The sequence below is a fragment of the Ailuropoda melanoleuca genome, chromosome 6, assembly GCF_002007445.2.
Source record: "Ailuropoda melanoleuca isolate Jingjing chromosome 6, ASM200744v2, whole genome shotgun sequence".
NCBI classification, from domain to species: domain Eukaryota; kingdom Metazoa; phylum Chordata; class Mammalia; order Carnivora; family Ursidae; genus Ailuropoda; species Ailuropoda melanoleuca.
Genome location: NC_048223.1, coordinates 21670466 through 21687300, shown reverse-complemented (window position 1 = coordinate 21687300; position 16835 = coordinate 21670466). Strand labels below are relative to the sequence as shown.

The 16835-nt window shown below is 39.4% G+C and overlaps 1 long non-coding RNA gene and 1 pseudogene across 1 annotated transcript in view; both read left to right on the top strand.

The window, feature by feature from the left end:
- Positions 1-5864: 5864 nt before the first annotated feature.
- Positions 5865-16835, top strand: part of LOC117802574 — a 57581-nt gene continuing 46610 nt past the window's right edge. The window contains exons 1-2 of the long non-coding RNA XR_004625937.1: positions 5865-5892; positions 6923-7075. This is a non-coding gene — a long non-coding RNA (uncharacterized LOC117802574). The remainder of the gene's footprint in view (positions 5893-6922; positions 7076-16835) is intronic.
- On the top strand, positions 12090-12502 carry LOC117802573 (annotated as a pseudogene).

Below are 16835 nucleotides of genomic sequence, written 5' to 3'. Positions count from 1 at the left end.
GATTTTTATATGTTGAGTTATAACTCAACGTTGCTTTATTTTCTTGCTCAAAATTTTCCAGTGGTTTTGTTTATGTTTTAGTATTTTTTAATTTTCTGGCACTACAGAAATGCTCTAGGATCTTTTTGTGTATTTTCTGCTCTAGTCATTGAATTAGCCATTTCTCCGAAGAATCCTAACCAGCCCTTTGAGTGGTGAATGGTATTGGAAACCAAGTTTTGAGCACTAAGTGTGCTAGTTGCCACGGGGCTGTCTTGCTTCCATGCCCTCTTAGCTAATAGAGCAAGCAAATATACATGTGTATATTAGCCTGTGTACATATACATTTTTACAATATTTCTATGTGTGAACATTTATATCTACATTAAACTAAAAATGAACTTATATTGATGTCCTTCCTCCCTCCTTTCCTCTCTCTCTTTTCTTTCCTGGTATTCAAATTACGCACATATTAGACCTTTTGAAAATAAAACTGTCCCTCAGTTCTTGGATGTTTTGTTTTTTTTCCTTTCCTCTTTGCCTTTTAGTTTGTTTTAAAATCAAGTGTTGGACACTTAACCAACTGAGCCACCCGCATGCCCCTCAATCATAGATATTTTATATTACCTGTTTGAGAGTTAAGTTTGCATGTAACTATCTGTACGTCTTTACTGTCATAATTAACAGAGATGTCTAACGTATAGTTACAGGATCTCATGGTCACTTCTGCAAGGGTTGGCACTTGTATGAACCACTACCCAATAGATCAGATAAATGCTGAAAGGAATGTATCAGGAATGTGTGTGGGCCATTCTACCTTTTAGTTTGTACCTTAATGACTTGAAAGAACTTCTGAATGAACTGATTTATGCTCCATATGTTTATAATTTCTATGCTTATCATTGCTTCTTACAACTCACTTGCTCACTTGGATTTAATTTCCTTCCTTTCCTTTTTAGTAGTTCTTTCTGCCATGGCTTAACGATTATTAATTCAATCTGTCTGTTTTGTTTTCATTTTCAATCATGTAATGTTTTAGCTCAGTNCTTTCTGCCATGGCTTAACGATTATTAATTCAATCTGTCTGTTTTGTTTTCATTTTCAATCATGTAATGTTTAGCTCAGTATAGAATTTTTTTTTAAGATTTTATTTATTTATTTGACAGAGATAGAGACAGCCAGTGAGAGAGGGAACACAAGCGGGGGGAGTGGGAGAGGAAGAAGCAGGCTCATAGCAGAAGAGCCTGATGTGGGGTTCGATCCCATAACGCCGGGATCACGCCCTGAGCCGAAGGCAGATGCCCAACTGCTGTGCCACCCAGGCGCCGCTCAGTATAGAATTTTAATTGATAATTATTGTTGGTCAACATGTTGGCAATATTTGCTGTATTTTAGTTCACCTTGTTACTTTTGAAATAACTGATTTCTGACTGTTTTTCTCTAAGTCATATATCTTTTCTCTCTTCTTGTTTTCAAGACTTTTTCAAATTTTTTATGTTCTGTAGTTCACTGCCATATATGTATGACTCTATTTTGCTCAAGACTCATTGTACTTCTTTTTTAATTTTTTTTTTTTTTAAGATTTTATTTACTTATTTGACAGAGATAGAGACAGCCAGTGAGAGCGGGAATACAAGCAGGGGGAGTGGGAGAGGAAGAAGCAGGCTCATAGCAGAGGAGCCTGATGTGGGGCTCGATCCCATAACGCCGGGGATAACGCCCTGAGCCGAAGGCAGACGCTTAACCGCTCTGCCACCCAGGCGCCCCAAGACTCATTGTACTTCTTATATCTGGGTTTAAGAGAGAACTAAAGAGGTTCATGACAAGAGAGCTAAAAAGGTTCATGTGCTTTATTCTCTCAATTTAAAACTTGAGAATAAATTTAAATTTGGTGGCAATCTTTGCCAAATGGTACTGAAGTTTCCAGAGACAAGGAACAGAGTTGAAATCCAGTTTTGGGCATATGAACTGGGCTAACACTGTTTCTTCTCCCACTACTAACACATGGGCCTGATGGATAAAATATGAGAACAGAAACACAACTAAATCTTATCTCTAAAAAAAAGAAATGGAAATCCTTGGATACTTGAAACAAAGAGGTAATTTGAAATCGGAGAAACCTGTTTGTAGCATGACATCATGATAAACTGGGCCCATGTAAGGTATACATTGGAACTGAGGCCCCTGCATCAAGCCAGAGCCCTAGCAAGGCTGCTGTGGCAGATTATATTTTCCAAAGATGGCCAAAAGAATATTTCTCAGTCCATGTGTTCTTACAGATACTTGCCCCACTGTCAAAAGGTGGAGTCTAATTCCTCTTCTCTTGAATCTCTTATGTCTCACTTATAACCAACAGAATGCAGAAGTGATGCTGCATGACTTCTGGGTCTAGGACACAAAAGATGATGTATCTTTCACTTCACTTGTTAGAACACTCATGCTGGAGGCCTGCGCAGCCATGTAAGCTGTCCACCTACCCTCAGGCCATCATGCTATGAGGAAGCTCAAATTATCCCATATGGAGAGACCACGTGAGAAGCCCTGAAACTATACATAGAGGGAGATACCTGGCCAGCTCCCATCTGCTCTTGCTGACCCCACACCCTACCTCACTTCTAGCTCCAATCACTGTATGACTATCACCACTCAAGGTCTTGATCCAGAACTGCCCAATAGAACCAGTATCCAATTTCTGACCCACATGGACCATGATATAATAAAATGAATTTATTTTATGTTTATTTATATGAGTTTAAGCCACTTAAGTTTTATAACAATTTGTTATACAGCAATAGCAACTGGTACCACCATTCTTTCAGTAAAAAATGGACTAAAAGCACCCTTTCCACTGGCTCATTGGAAATAGTTTCTTTGGAGAAATCAAAAGTCACAAGGGCTCCCTCCTGAGATTGTGGGCTATGAAAACCATTTAAACATGGATTGTTGGTTTTTTTTTTCATCACATGGCAATTGTTTTTCAGAAAATAAAGCTAACATGGACTCAACCAGAGCCAAGACATGGAGGGAAAGGGAGTCCCAAACACAATATTGGAGTACCTGGGTCCAACTATGCCTGCGTTTATAATTACATGAGTCCGTATATTTTTAGTTTGTCTGAGTTGAATTTTTGTTACTTCTAACTAAAAGGATCCTGACAGTTATAATTCTACTATTCCAGACCAGTTCATACCAAAGAGATGGGAAGTGGAAACAAGTTGGCCTATGGACTAGACTATTACACCGGTGGCTTAAATGAATCACACCTCCTAGATTCATGCTATTGTCCCCTCCCACATTGAGTCTGGGTTCAATCATATGAGTACCTGGTAAGTGTTTGCATTTTGAGGCTGGTCTTCTTGGAAGACTTTCTTCTAGAACCCAGCTGCTGCATGGCAGTCAAGGATACTCTGCTGCACAGAGAGGCCATGTGTAGAATTCCTAGAAGATTAGACAGAGATAGCCCATGTGGAAGAACACTGAGGTACCCCAGTCCAGCTCCTCACTGAATGTAGCCATGTAAGTGATACAGGCAATACCATGCAGAGCAGAAAAACTGCCCAGCTGAATACATCAACCTGTAGAAACATGAGAAATAATGAATTCTTATTGTTTTAACCAACTAAGTTTTGAGTAACCTGTTAGGCAGCAAAAGGTAACTGAAATAGCCAAGGATCAGAACCACCAGTCACTAGGTCTTAAACAGTTGCCCAAGATAGAGTGGCAGTGATATTCATTCATTCATTCATTCATTCATTGCAGCATTTAATGTCTGCTATGTGCTGATCAATAAGAAAAGTAAAGAGCCCAGGAAAAAGACTACAAATGGCAAGATAATGTGCACAGTAAATAAAGGATCTTACTTTAGAATTTGATGTTTATCTTTTTCAGAAGATTTAAAATGGTTTTGGCCTGTGAGGGAAATAACTTCTGAATATTCAATACTGACAACCAAATTTTCCAGCATAGAAATGGAGCTAGGGGCTATGTTTTAAGGCCACATCCTCCCAAGGTATATTCTAATTACCTATATTTATGGACAGATGAATTATTTCAAAGTTTAATGGAAACATACCTCATTGCAGTGAGAAACTAGTCATTATTTTCTGCCTTGAAATTTATTCCTTCACTGGGAGCATCTGACTCCCTGGATTTTACTTTTAGTTCCATCACTTGGTAGGTTTATGACCTTGGGGGCAGTATTAACCATTCCAAATTATGATTTCTCCATTTATTAACAGGCATAATAGCATATATCTTATATAGTAAGCCCTAAACTAAATATTATTTTTATAATCCTAGACGATTTCTGGATCATCAACTCTGTCTTAGAAAATCCATTTGCTTTTCTTTATTTGAAAGAAAATAGTGGTCATCTTGACTACCTAAGAGGAAAAAACCGGTATTCCTTCTTAGTATTAACTAACTTCATCCTTCCTTTTCACTCCATGCTTCGGGAAATTAAAGACTTTAGTAAAATGTTAATCTTGAGAAAATGTATTATTGTATTAAATAATTTTTATACCCACAAGCATTACCTTATTATATGATATCTGAAGGAGTCTGTGAAATATCTGAATTTGCTTAGTTTTATCAGAGGAAGGGGGAAGCAGGGAGAAAGAACTGGGCTCATCTTTTCCTTTTTGGAATAACACATAAGGGTGTAATTGATGAAGGAGAGAGCTCTGCTTTCGAGGGATTCAGGTTTGAGGAGTGAAGAGTAAATGCTTGCCACTTTGGGAAACTTTGGGAAGTTCTAATTTGCAGAAAATAGAAAGCCTCTATGTACCAAGAACATGGAAATCGTGGCCCCCAGTTTGGGTTTGGATTTTGCCACAGCTCTGCTTTGCTTTAACCTCCTGATCTTGTCAATTCATATCCTCAGGTTTGAGCACTTGAGGATACGGTATGTATTGTCCTGTGACCCCCTGTGCATTTGAATTATACTCTTACTCTTTAGAATGACAATGATAATTCTAATCACAGAACTGCAACAAGTAGTTCGAAGTAGGTATAAGCTGGAAAAATATATGAGAGACTCTTCAGCAACATTTTCTTCCTCGTCTGCTGAAAATATTGAAAATTTGGCACAGGTCAGGTATCTGTGGGAGGCCTGGGGAGCTTTGAATTTGGGACCTCATGCTGGGTTTTCTTGGTGTCTCTACTTGAAGATGCAGGTGATTGATGAAAACGCACACACACACACACACACATTATGGCTCTAATGACTTAATTCTTTCCTTAAAGCTCTTCAATTCCGTTCATAACAGCACTGACAAAAAGTGTAGCTCTTAGCAGAGCATAAAGCCCGGGGCATTGACTGAGAGGGCTCTTCTGCGAACTTCCTAAAACATCCCTGGATATACCTGAAGCGATTCATGAAGCTTTGCCCTCAGGAGCATTTGTGGGCTCAGGGATGAGATTTGCTGATTTTGTGGGCGTGCCTCACCCACCGTGCCTCCTTCCTCACTTCTCAGTGAGGAGATGTCGCATCAAAGACAATGAGACATGGGCCACTGCTGGTTGGCAAGTGGGTTGTAAGAAAAGGAGGTGCTATAAATACCCTAACCTAACAGGTTAGATTGGATTTCGGAGTAAGATATTGCTTCCATCCCCCCTCCTTCCCTCCCTCCTTTCTTTCCTTCCTCCCTCCCCCCTTCCCTCCCTCCTTCCTTCTTTATTTTCCACACATTTACTCAGCACCTCCTCTGTTTCTGACACTGTTGTTTGGGGCTTGGGGCATAAAGTAGTTCTCCTTTATTAGCGGTTTGGCTTTCCCCGGCTTCCGTTCCTGCCGCTAATCCCGCAAGGAAAGCCGGTCAGCCTCCTTCTGACGTCACAACGCCTGCAACATTCATTCTCCTCACGTCATCTCATCACATAGGCATTTTATCATCTCACAGAGTCCCATGAAGGGTAAGTGCAGTGCAGTAAGATATTTTGAGAGAGAGTGAGAGACCATATTCACATAACTTTTCTTACAGTGTATTTTTTTAAGTGTTCTATTTTATTATTAGTTTTTGTGGTCAATCTCTTACTATGCCTCATTTTAAATTAAACATCATATGTATGTATGTAGGGAAAAAACGTGTGTACAGGAAGAAAACAGTAAATACAGGGTTCCGGCACTATTTGCGGTTTCAGGTATCCGCTCCGCGTCTTGGAAGGTATCCCTCAGTGGATAAACAGGGACTGTTGTAGTGGGAAGATGCTTTCGTAGGGGAAGGTGAATATTAAAACAAGTAATTCCAATAAAGTGGGATTATCATTATGGTAAGGGAGGGGGTCGTAGTGTTTTTCATTTGGCCAGAACATTTGTGTTTTTTACTCTGATGGCATTCTTCACATTGTGTCTGAAGCTTCAGTCTCCCTTCTTGGTTTTGCTCCCCTAGAAGGTCTCATTTAGCGTGGTATCCTCACACCCAGCCTGGCATTTAGAGCCTAATGAGAATTTTTTGAATTAATATATGCTCTATAAATATTGTTGAACAAATATTTTATTCAGCTTTTTATATCCATTGTCCTGAACATATGGTTAGCACATAATAAATATTAGTCAATGAAATGATAGTCATCTCTTTTTTTAATAATGTGGTTTTATTTATTTATTTATTTATTGATTGATTCATTCATTCATTTAAAAAGTAATCTCTATGCCCAATGTGGGGCTTGAACTCATGACCTTGAGATTAAGAGTCACATGTTCTACTGATCCAGCCAGCCAGGCACCCCCTAGTCAATTAAATGAATGAAGAGTCATGGTATTATAAACAGCAGTTTTTGTGGAGAAAAAATACTGACTGAGGATGGAAGTGGATTTGGGGATTAAGACCTACTTCTGCCATGTATTAAGCTGTAGTTACTGGAGCCAAATACAACCTCTCTGGGCTTCTGATTCCTTATTTGTGAGATGAATGTAACAGTGCCTGTCCTGCCTCCTTCTCAGATTGGTCGTCAGCGTCCAATGCGTAACGTATGTGAAGTGCTGTGAAGCACTGTGTACATCTCGCCATTCAGCACGTGCTTGCTCCAAGAAAAGGAGGGACTTTCAGTACAAATAAGGGACCAGCATCACTTTTCTTTGAGAAGCTCTTGGAAGGTAGGGTGCTTCCATCTGAAATACCATGCTTCTTGCTATGCTTTTTATTATTACAAATTCTTTCTCAACCTCCTTCTTCCCTAAATATGAAAAGAAACAGCGTCATTCTTTTATACTTTTTCCCTTGGCATTTTATATTGAAAAATGTCAAACTTAGAGAAAAGTTGAAAAAAATTGTAGTGAACACCTTATACCTTTTATCTAGGTCACCAGTTAATCTTTTGCCATATTTTCGTACTCTCTTCTGTCTGTCTCTGAGTATATATGTGTGTGTGTCTGTCTCTCTCTCTCTCTATATATATATAGTAATAAGTTTCACACAGCATAACACTTTACCTCTAAATATTTCAGCATAACATCCTTGTATAAACACAATACAGTTATCACACTCAAGAAAAGTAATTTAGGTAAATTAATTAGATATCATTACTTAATATACATTCTATATTCAAATTTCTGTAATTATTCGAGTATGTACTTTATGGCTGTTTTTTTTTTAAAGATTTTATTTATTTATGTGACAGAGAGACAGCCAGTGAGAGAGGGAACACAAGCAGGGGGAGAGGGAGGGGAAGAAGCAGGCTCCCAGCGGAGGAGCCCGATGTGGGACTTGATGCCGGAACACCGGGATCACGACCTGAGCTGAAGGCAGACGCTTAAGGACTGCGCTACCCAGGCGCCCCTATGGCTGTTTTTGTTTTTTAAACCAAGAATCATGCACTCATGGCAGCATGAGGACTCATGTAGGATAGAGGCTAAAATGTTGTGGGGGCATGACAGTCTTTACTGACTTTGGAAACTTGGTCTGAAGTCAGCCTTGGTAGAGACCATTTACTGTATTTTATCTATGCCTTTTAAATCAGAAGTGACTTTCCTGGTGATAGAACTTGAGTTCTGAAGCTTGTAGTACTGGCCAGACAGGACAGGATCGAATCCTGGGAACTAAATAGTAAAACAGGGAGAGAGTGATGTTCATGGGTAGATTACCCTGCCAGCCAGGTAGGTAGGCTATCAGAGGTGAGAACCTCTTCAAGTGAGAACTGTGTTTAGGCACGAAGATTTCATGAGCTATGAGGATGCTGGTGTGTGTGGGTAGAGGAGATAATGGGGGAGTCTGAGAACTGGTGATACCTGGACACCAGGAAGGCAGATAAACAACAGGTGTCAAGAGCATCTGGCAGCAGGTAGCATAGTCTCCAGACAGGTCCCCAATCTCAGAGTTTAGGGTGGATACTGGAACTCAGAACAGAATAAATCAGAAACACAATAAAAAACCCAGGGGCTCAGAGCTAGAGGATGATGGCCTCAAAGGCAGTATTATTGGGAATCTGCTTTCCTACACTTTACACACCATGAGGCAGCCATTGTCCTCATTTTATTAATGTGGAAACAGCCATAGAGAGGTTAAGGAATTTGCTCAAGACCACAGAGTGGCATAGCAAGGATTCTAATACAGTTTGTCTGACTCCAAATCCAGGGTTCTTAACCATAATTCCTTGTATTATGGTCCCTGGCGCAAAGAGTTTAGCATCTGGAGAAAAATATGCTTATAGTTAAGAAAACTATAGTGGGATTGGTTTGCCGAGGGGTGATAGAAATGGAGACTAAGAAACCTGAATCTCACTTGGCTCTGAAGAGTCAAGGGCTACTGCTCACTTGGGTATCCAGCACAGGACTCTTGGCTTCCTCCCCACTCCCCCGAATAAATAATGGTATCTTGATAGGAAAAACCAGAGGATGTGGCTGGTGAGTCAAGTCCAGTCAGATCAGCAATGAGGCACATCTCTTGTTCATGGCAGGGCTCTACAGCCAAAACGTCAAGGGTGGAGAATCAGGCTGAGGGGAAAGGCAGGGGGTGGTCTGAGAGGTAAAAGAGGAATGGAGTAGAGGTCTAAAGGATCTGGATGGGCTGGCAGGTGTGTGTTGCTCCTCAGGTATGGATTTCTCGTTCTCGTGGCACTAAATCTAAAGGATCACAGGTCTGGTTGATTCGGAAAGGTGGTAAGTCAAATGGGCTTGACAGTATGTGTATTAATTATCTCCTTAATTCATCTATTCCTCTATCAACTCATTCATTTATTCAGTTAGTGCTAAATGAGCACCTAATATTGAAATCAAGCTCTGTGTAGGCCTCTAGGGTTGCAATGATGAAAAAAATGCGGTCTCATGTCCCAGTCCCCATGGAGCTTATAGTGTAGTAAGGGAGGTAGATTTAGTCACATAGTAGGAACAAAGCTGAAACTACAGCTGTGGCAAGTAAGAAAGCTGGGGAATTTAAACCTCAGTATTTCTTTAAAATTTAGAGACAATCTTTATATAATGCATGATTATTCTATATACCACTAATAAAAAAAAAATCATCCACAATGGAAACCCTAAAAGGGAATGCCACCTTTAGCTCACGTACCAAGGGCTGTCCTGCTCAATAAAAGGGTAAATGAGGAAAAAATGATCTCACAGTAAGGAACAGCAAGGAAACTTGCTGGTCTCAACCTTAGCACGGGGTGGTAGGAGGAAAATAAAACTCCCCTAAGAATTCCAATGCCAAGTCAGTACTAAAGGTTTGCAATCTGAATTCACTTCGATACTGTGTCCAAAAAACTCAAGCAGAGAATTTAAAGGGGTTTCAAGTTGGTAGTTCCCTGAGATGACTGGTAGAAGCAAGTACAAATCTTGCTGGAAGAATTTGACTTTAATCTGGGCCAGCAGTGATTGGGAGACTCCATTTACTTGTAGGACACACTCTCATGCTTAAGGGGAAAGAAACATGCATCACTGACTTGATGAAACATGGTAATCAGGGAGGTGTGGGTGGCTTTTCTGATACACTGATGCTTGGACTGACATTGAGATCTGAAGGACGCAAAAGCTTTACCTTGGGGAAGAGGGTGGGAAGAACATTCTAGTTGAAGGCATGAGCACATGCAAAGGGCCTGCAGAAGGGGGGAGGTACACAGAACTGGAGAGGCCTGGGATGCTGGAGCAGCGAAGGCGGGAATGTGGTGGGGAGCAAGGCTGGAGGACAAGGCTCAGGTGAGGCCGTGCAGGCCTGTGGAAGCCACATGAAGGACTTTTGTCCAGATCTTAAGAGAAATGGGGAGCCTAAAAGGTTTTTTGAAAGGAGAGATTGAGAGGATCACACATGAGTTTAGAAACAATGGTTTTGGCTGCAGTAAGGAAAATATATTGAGAGTGAATAGAAGCCTAGTGAGTGGTGCTCATACTCTAACCTTGAGATGGGACTTTTTACTTTGCAGAAAAGATAACTGGCTGAGGCCCACTTTGGACTTTATTGTCTGGAAAAGAATAATCCTCAGACATGGCAAGTTTAGAGAGTGTCACCATACCAGGAGGTCTGTAGCTGATGGGTGGTGTCCTGGGGAAGGACCTGGTAGAGTCTAAAGGTGGTGGTTTGGCTTTCTCATAATATATCTTATAACACGTTACTTGCCTTTTTTTTCTTTTTTTGGTCCCTAAGCGAGCTGCCCCAAAGCCATACAGTTAAAGGATTTTCGCAGTGCAGATGATAATGCTTTTCTTAAATCTCATCTGTCTTATTTTTTAATAAAAATCTGCTGTAGTTCAATAACTGGAGCTTGCTCTATACCAAGAAACACAGGGTGTGGTCTCAATAGTTGATTTTGCTGTAGTTGGTCTTTTTGCAGATGCCCTGTCTCTGGCTTTTTGTGAAGAGTATTTTATCTTTAAGCTCTAAATATAGTGTTAGAAAAAAGTGACTTCAAACACCTATAAGAGATTAAAATATGCTCTTCTGTTTTTAAGATTTGCTTTATAAATAAGCATAAAATTATATAAACATGCATTAACGGATCATGTGGTACATTGTGGGGTTTTATTTAGAAATTATTTTTTTCCCATTTTCTTTTTAACTTGCTTCCCTCCATCACCTAGCTTTCCCAGACCATGACTCTGTGCCACTCCCCACTAGTAACCTATTAAATTTATTTTTGTTGTTTAAATAAAACTTATGTTGTGCTGATATGAGCTGGGCATATTCGAAGCACTTGACACACTTTAGGAATCTGGTGAACCCCGTGGCTTTTTCTCACAATAATTTTTAAAATGCATAACATAAAATATATAGGATTATAAAGTAAATTGTATTAAAATAAAGTTATCAAATCTTAAAAATATCAATACATACAATACTTAACACATTAAATAGATGTAGTGTTAGGTCAATTAACTGTCATATTTCAAAGTAATGATGAGTATGAATGATATTTTAAGATACTTGTAACATCTCTGATGTGACATGAAAATATCTATAACACAACCATAGGTACTGCAAATAATATTGAGGTTTGTTGCCTACATTTGTAATCAAAGGAAGTGCTAAATTTTAGTTTGATGTGAAAAGAAAGTGTAATTTTTTTGTATCAGGTTTGTGCTCCAACCCCCAAGTTAAGATAACACCTTTTGTTTGAGGAATTCCATTTCTGCTAAATGAACAAAGTATTTTGTGTTCTGTATGTTCAAAGCTCATTAGAATATAGTTCAGTATTCAGGGAAATAAAGGTTTATGTTTACCATACTGGTACAGGAACAAATAGGAATTGCAAAGGGTATAGGGAGCTTATATGCTACCACAAAGAACATCCTATAATGGGACGTAGTGGGACCTCCACATCATGTTAACTTGACTCTGGGCTGCAAGATTGGTTTAAAATAATATGAAATACAGGGCACCTGGCTGGCTTAGATGGTAGAGTATGTGACTCTTGATCTTGGGGTCATGAGTTTGAGCCCCATGTTGGGGGTAGAGTTTACTTAAAAAAAAAAAAAAGAATCGATTTGAAAAAAAAAATGAAGTAAAGGAAGAAAAAAAGTCCTGAAAAAATATTGGTAAAATTAATTTCAAGTACAAAAGAGAGATGGACATACTGAATTCTCATAGACTGTGTTTTCCATATACTTTGAAAAAAATCTGAAGATGTCAGTGCCTTTATATCACACATTAAAAAAAAAATATGCCACACTGGAGTTGAGAGTTCAGCTGCAAGTTTCACAGATGCTGCCCAAGGGAAAAAGCAATTCCAGGGAAGGGAAGAGAGGGGGAGCAGCCTCCAGGAGTGACAGTTCTGACAAGAAGACTCACGGTCCCACAGGTGGTGGCAATGGAGTAAAGGTCAGACACATTCAGTGAGAAAAACATGGAAAAATTATGGAAGCCATGGAAAAGTTAAAGTCTGGAATGAGATTCAATGAAGTGGCTGCACAGTGTAGTGAAGATAAAGCCAGCCAAGGGGACACTTGGGTTGGATGACCAGAGATTCCATGGTGGGACCATTTCAAGAAGAAGCATTTGCCTTGCTTGTGAGTGGGCTGGCTAAACCTGTGTTTACGGACCCTCCGGTTAAGATAAAATTTGGATATCATATTATTATGGTTAAAGGGAGAAAATAAAATTGTACAAAAGACTAAAAAAAAAAAATGCCACTCTGGGAGGCTCAGATTCCATCCTTGATGAAAGAGGCAGGTTTGTTCTGTCAGTCAAAAAGTTGATGATAGTGGCGAACAGAGTGATGATATCTTCTGGGTAGGGCAACTCAATTTCATTTCCATCTGAGGGAGTGAGTGAGCCCTTCACATCCTTTGACTGTATTGTAAGAAGACTTGGCCTCAAATCACCCACTTGATGTTTTAGACATAGATCCTTTTGCTTGGTCACTGGAGAAGCCCGACAACTCTCCTTTAAGCAATGGCTTTCAAACTTTTGTGATTATGGTACCCAATAAATATTGGGTTTTATATTGAGAGCTAGTACACATAAACTCTCATAAATATTGCAGACTTCATGAAACAACACTGACCTTTACCATGTGGAATGAGCTGATATTTTCGGGGGGGGGCAGAAAGAGAGGGAAAAGCAGATTCTGTGCTAAGCACATGGCTCAAATTGGGGCTCAACTTGGGGCTTGACTTGGGTTTCAATCTTACGATCCTGAGATCATGACCTGAGCTAAAATCAAGAGTCGTAGGCTAACCAACTGAGCCACCCAGGTATCCTCTTGGCAAACCTTCTTTTTTTTTTTTTTTTTTTTTTTTTTAAATTTAATTTTATTATATTATGTTAATCACCATACAGTACATCCCCAGATTCCGATGTAAAGTTTGATGCTTCATTAGTTGCGTATAACACCCAGTGCACCATGCAATACGTGCCCTCCTTACTACCCATCACCAGTCTATCCCATTCCCCCACCCCCTCCCCTCTGAAGTCTTCAGTTTGTTTCTCATAGTCCATAGTCTCTCATGTTTCATTCCCCCTTCTGATTACCCCCCTTTTCTTTATCCCTTTCTTCCCCTACCGATCCTCCTAGTTCTTATGTTCCATAGATGAGAGAAATCATAGGATAATTGTCTTTCTCTGCTTGACTTATTTCACTTAGCATTATCTCCTCCAGTCCTTGGCAAACCTTCTTAAAAGAGAATCTGCATTGCTCCTTTCCCAGGGTCCACGCCCTTGTGAACATGCTTCTTACACAACTACTCTAATGAATGAAGCTATTCTTTCAAAAGTTATCAAAATTTTAAAGTGACTAAAGTTTATGCCTCAAAACTTTTCATTACGGAAAATTTCAAAACTATACAAAAGTAATGAAATTAGTATAATGAACTTCCATATATTCATCAGCCAGCTGCAACAGTCATCAACATATTGCCATTCTTGGTTTCTTCATCCTTCCTACTCCCATGACTTTTTTTCTTAATTCACATTCACTTTAACTTCGTTGAAATAGTTCTCTAAATTCTGTGAACTTTTATAAAAGAGTTTACACTATTTGGTCACATCTGCTAAAATTAAACAAATGCCCACGCGATGATCCAGTAATTCCAATCCTATCCAGCAGAGAAATTAGTACACATGTCTACAAAAAGATATACAAGGATGATCACAGAAGTTTTATTCGACACTGTAAGTACTTGTATCAGCCTAAATGTCTATCAGTAGGAAAATGGATAAACAAAATATAGTATATTCGAGCAGTGGAATTCTGTTCTGCATGAGAAGAAATACTGAGGCATGCAGCAATCTGGGTGAGTCACTAACACAAAGAGTCCATGCTGTGGGATTCCATTTAGATAAATTTCAATAATACGAAAAAGTAATCCATGGTGTAAGAATTGCAGTTCATTCTAGTAGAAATGGTATTGACTGAGAACAGGCAAGAGGGAATCATTTCAGGTGTTGAAATGTTCTCTATTTTGATCTGGGTGGTAGACATACAAGTATATTAATTTAGCCTGTTCTTTCACATAATTTAAATGGAATCTTGCAGGTTTTATTCTCCCCCCCAATATTTCTTATTTTTGATATCAATTTTTTATTTACATTGTAGTAGTTAGCATATAGAGTAATATTGGTTTCAGGGGTAGAATTTAGTGATTCATCACTTACATATAACACCCACTGCTCATCACAACAAGAGCCCTCCTTAATCCCTATTACCCATTTAGCCTATCCTCCCCACCAGCAACTCTTAGTTTGTTCTCTATTGTTAAGAGTCTCTTATGGTTTGCCTCCCTTTCTTTGTTCCCCCTTCCCCTAAGTTCATTTGTTTTGCTTCTTAAATTCCACACGAGTGAAATCATATGGCATTTGTCTCTTGCTGACTGACTTATTTCACTTAGCATTATTACTGTAGCTCCATCCATGTTGTTGCAAATGGTAAGATTTCATTCTTTTTTGACAGTTGAGTAATATTCCATTGTATATATACACCACCTCTTCTTTACCCACTCATCAGTTGATGGACATTTGGGCTCTTTCCATAATTTGGCTATTGTTGATAATGCTGCTATCAACATCCAGGTGCATGTGCCCCTTTGAATCAGTATGTTTGTATCCTTTGGGTAAATACTTCTGAGTAAGAGACAGGCAGAGCTAGGTAGGGAGAGACAGATAGGGGGCTATGGGATCAGGCTCACAAAATACCCAAAAATGTGGAGGTGTGAGGAAACCAGAGATAAGGAAACAGCTCAGACCATCCTGTCCCAGTGGTCAAAGGTGGGGTCTTGTTACAACAGCTACTTGCAACTAACAAAGAATTCCCAGACCCTAAAAAGGAAGTAAGCCATTGAAGGTGTTATCACTAGTCCTAACTCAATGGTTCTATCAATAGAGATGTTAAAAAGATTTAAATTCCCTGGTTAGCTCTCTACAAAAGACCAACCCTTAAAGCCCTCAGTGACAACCCTGTCCGGACCCCTCTCACTCTTGAGGGCTTTTTCTGTATCCTCACTTAATAAAACTCTCTCACTTTACTCATTCTCCTTTGTCCACGAGTTTCACTCTTGGACTCCCTGAGACAAGACCTAGCTCTCCTGCTTTACCTCATATTGCAATTGCTGGATCGTAGGGTATTTCTGTTTTTATCTTTTTGAGGAACTTCCATACTGTTTTCTTTTCTTTTTTTTAAGTTTTTTTAAAATTTAAATTCAGTTAATTAACATATATTGTACTATTGGTTTCAGAGGTAGAGTTCAGTGATTCATCAGTCTTATATAATACCCACTGTTCATTATATCACATGCCCTCCTTAATGTCCATCACCCAGTTACCCCATCCCCTCACCCCCCTCCCGTCCAGCAACCCTCAGTTTGTTTCCTATGAATAAGAGTTTCTTACGGTTTGTCTCCCTCTCTGGTTTCGTCTTGTTTTATTTTTTTCTCTCTTCCCCTATGGTCCTCTGTTTTGTTTCTTAAATTCTACGTATCATTGAGATCATATGATAATTGTCTTTCTCTGATTGACTTATTTCACTTAGCATAATACCCTCTAATTCCATCCATGTTGTTGCAAATGGTAAGATTTCATTTTTTGATGGCTGGGTGGTATTCCATTATATATATATATATATATATATATATATATATATACCGCATTTTCTTTACCCATTCATCTGTTGATGGATCTCTGGGCTCTTTCCATAGTTTGGCTATAGTGGACAATGCTGCTATAAATATTGGGGTGCAGGTGCCCCTTCATCACTACATTTGTATCTTTGGGGTAAATCCCTAGTAGTGCAATTGCTGGGCCATAGGGTAGCTCTATTTTCAACATTCTGAGGATACTGTTTTCCAGAGTGGCTGCACCAATTTGCATTCATGCAGGGTGTATTCTTTGATCACAGAAGTCAGAACTTTATCTGGGATGTGGTTATAGAGGTGGATGATATGTAAAAAAGCATCAGTTGTGAGCTTAAAACTGTATACTTTATGTATCTATGAATTTAAGGTTTTTTTTTTTTAGGGTTTTTTTGTCAGGGTTGTGGCTGACAATTAATGTTATAGTCAGCTTCTGAGGATAAAGCCTTACGCTTTAAGCTCCCCAGAGCAACTAGTCAGTTTATATCCTGAATCTTCTTTATGAATGTATTTCATCTGTAATAGTCATTCATAGAATGTAGTGATCATTGGATTAGAATATCAAAATGGAGGAGTAGAGTTAATGCTTGAAACAGGACTAAGAGCCACGCAAAGTGATTTGTAGTTAAGTACGCAATGAGTATCAAAGAGAGGAGAATCCCAGGACAGTTGCAACAGTTTCCCCTCCCTAGGTCAGGGAGGTGGGGTTTACAGGTTGTGGCTCAGGTGGGAAGAACACATTGATGTAACAGAACTAGTTCTCCATTGGAAGTCCTGCCATTTCTGTTCATTTGCAAGGTCTTTCATGGTGCCCCTCTGTGACATCTCATCTAGACTTTCATAGCCACCTTCGTAAGAGCCACACCTG